The sequence below is a fragment of the Haliotis asinina genome, chromosome 4, assembly GCF_037392515.1.
Source record: "Haliotis asinina isolate JCU_RB_2024 chromosome 4, JCU_Hal_asi_v2, whole genome shotgun sequence".
Lineage (NCBI taxonomy): Eukaryota > Metazoa > Mollusca > Gastropoda > Lepetellida > Haliotidae > Haliotis > Haliotis asinina.
Window position 1 is genome coordinate 27437095 of NC_090283.1, and position 3640 is coordinate 27440734.

Sequence of the window (3640 nt, forward strand, 5' to 3'; positions counted from 1 at the left end):
AACAATGAAAGCTATCAAATGTCTGGGAAAGAACCAGCCGTGATTCCTAAAATAACTGACTGAAAAATATGTTTTGACATTTAAATGTCGAAATCCAGTGTCATGTATAAAACATTAACCCAATGTCGTAAATAACGCAATTTAGTTGGATACAAATACGCGGCTTTAAATGTAACACCATCTGCATAACTTTGTAAACAAAGAGGGCCCGGTAGATGGCGTGGGTGACCTGAGGTGCCCGGTTGCTAAATTTAGCTTACCTGTACATGCATTGTCTGGTGTCGAGCAGGCTTTGAGTCAGTCTGCAAGACCATTTAGGTGACTGTCATACATTACGCAGGAATGATAAACCATAAAGTCTCTGACTTTTGTTTTAACACCAGTTGCTTCCACTGACTCGAAATATTGGCACATTATGCAAATGTTCGCCGGAAGCCACTTGTGAGAAGCATTGCTTGCGGTACCTATGGGATCAACTCTTTCCTTGACAAACTTAGGATATGCCTATCTACACTTATGGCGGAAAGTAATCTAAGTGCAGTTTTCTGACGTAAATAGTTGGATGGAAATGTAGGAAACATGCGAAAATAAGGAGTATCGATCCAGCACCTGTATTCTTAAAGGGTTGATTGGTTGGTTTGTAGTTTTAGAGGCCGCATTGAGCAATATTATTCAACTGTGTATATGGCGGCGGTCTGTAAATAATAGAAACTGGACCAGACAATCCAGTGATCAACAGTATGAGCGTCGATCTACGCAACTGGGATGCGATGACGTGGCGACCAAGTCAGCGACCTGGCCGCCAAACCCGTTAGTCGCCTTTTGCGAAAAGTATGGGTTGCTGATGGTCGATCGAGTAATCCTAACCTGAATCTTGCAGGGTCGGATTAATTCTTGTCCCCGGATTCCAGAGGGGAGTGAGTGGGTGATTTAAGTTTTTAAGCCGCACTCAGCAATATTCGAGCTATATGGCGGCGGTCTGTAAATAATCGAGTCTGGACCAGACAATCCAGTGATCAACAACATGAGCATCGATCTGCGCAATTGGGAACCGATGACATGTGTCAACCAAGTCAGCGAGTCTGACCAGCCGATCCCGTTAGTCGCCTCTTACGACAAGCCGAGTCGCCTTTTATGGCAAGCATTCCAGTGGGGAATCAGAGAACAGTCTTTAAGGTCGATCTGACACACACACAGGCATGAACTGATGTATAGCGGCACCTCTGATATATATTCGACATAATTGTGTTTATTTGATGATGTTGACATCTCTGCTTCTCATGCATTAATTGATCATACATGTGCACGTGCTACGATCAAAAGGCGAGCACCACGTGAAATATGCCCGTCATATATGCGCAAATATTAAGTGTAAGTACAGCTCGATAACTTAGAAAATCAATTTCGTTGTTGAGAAACAAATATTTGGCCTCCAGAACAGACAATAGTTCATTGATGGCAAGTTTTTGGTATGCGTAATGCTGGCATGTCTTTGGGAGCTAAGTACTGCAAGAGATGTTGGTTGTCACCCATTGACAATGACGGGTAACGTTCAACTCAACTCCAATGGAGGAAACAACCCTTCCATGAATCAAATCTCTTCATCCGTTTTTTTGTGAAGTGAACTGTCCGAAATCGCAAAAAACCCCACATTAACCGGATACAGAGCGGTCCAATCAGATGTCCATTCCTATGTCCAGAGCACAAAGTCGTGTGGCTGGTTCTGAAATTCAAAATCACGTTGAAGGGTCCAATGGGCGAATGAAAGTCGATGTCTTTATGGTCATGATAGATGACCGAACTCGATTTTGGTGCTGCATATATATGCACTACAGTCACGCCGTTTGGAGGAGATTCATTGATGCTGTGGGTATGTCTCTCGCATGACTTTAACACGTGATCATGTGTATGCCAGAATCTTGAAACTGTCTATATCTGTTGACCTGATTCTTGGAGTAACTTATAGAGTTTCGTTATTTTTTTTTATTTTTTATTTTATTTATTTTTTTTTTTCGCGGGGAGGTGGGGTAGCCTAGCCTGTGGTTAGTGGGAGTAGGTATTGCTGAGAATTTTCATATTGCGATGCGAAGGCATATATTGCGTCATGTATTGCAATATATTGCAATAATTCTTTTTTTAAATAAAAAACTACTCAAAATGCTTTATCAATAAAGCAAAACCAGAACAAAATCACTATATTTGATTAAGCTTAATATATAAAATACAATCATAAAAATATGAAAAGCGTGCACTTTTCCAACTCAAAATGCTGCCATACTCAAACCTTTGCCATAGTATTGATGGGCAAAACATTAAATTGTTCTTTGTTGGGGTTGCCATTTTACAACAAAAGCATAAACCCCTGAGTGGAAAACATCGCCGAAGATTTCCGAAAGTGATGAAGTTCTCGAAAGCACGACATATAACGGTTTTTTATCAGTGTATCCCAATATGTTTACATGTCTGAACCAGTAAATACCGGGAAACCGGTTATTTTGCAGTCCCAGTGGTTAGGTCGTTCGCTGGTCACGCCGAAGGTCCGGGTTCGATTCCTCACATGGGTACAATGTGTCAAGCCTATTTCTGGTGTTATCCAGTCGTGATATTGCTGGGATATTTCCAAAGGAGCCTAAAACCCAACTCATCCACTCACTCCTTCTTTTTTTGCCTTTAGATATGCCATTTAATTATTTCCTGAAGGTCAATATGTCGAGGTATAGTCCGTTTGGCTCAACAGCGGACCGATGAATTGCAGTCTAGCTCGAAAACTAATAAACATAACATACTCATAATTAACATGATCATAATTAGAACTTCATACCAACCCTTTGAGGATTTTTTTGCAGAATATCTTTCCTTAAAATAAAAAAAGGTTGTTTAGCAAACTATTATTAAAATATTGACACAGTTCACTATTTGTTACGAGGGAGAAGTGCAGAGGAGGGAACAGCCAGATGTGCGAGAAAGCATGGAGATAGCACAGCCCAAGTTAACGAATGAATAACTTTCTCGTCACTTGTGCACGTGCTTCTCGAACACCTGGCTGTGCCTTTCTCTGCACTCCTCCCTCGTAATAAACAGTGAACCGTGTCAATATTTTGATGATGGTTTGTTAAACAACTTTTTATTATTAGGACATAAATTCTGCGAAAACCTCACAGAGTTGGTATGACGTTTTGATTATGATCAACGTTTCATTGAGTATGTTGTGCTTATTAGTTTTCGAGTTACATTGTATTTCATCGGTCCGCTTTTGAGCCAAACGGACTATACACCCGTATACCGCGTTCACGGGATTATTGTGTTATATAGAGCCTACATATCTCACACACAAAATAGGTAGTAAGTTAAATTATGGTTTGGATAAGTTCCTGTGCTGCGGTTGATGGTAACATACTGAGACAATATGCTATGACAGATGGTGGGCGTTGCGATACTTTTGTGCATGTGCATATCCATTGTCGCATGATGCGACGTTTGGCTATCTATTCTCTGTTGTATGATATGAATAATTTTATTTATAAATATCACAGATATCATTTGGGATCTGAGTGGCGAACAACTGAGAAACAGGCGTCCGGTAAGAGCAGAATATCTGGAGCAAACAGCCAACTGTGTGTGAACGTCGGTGTATGAATGG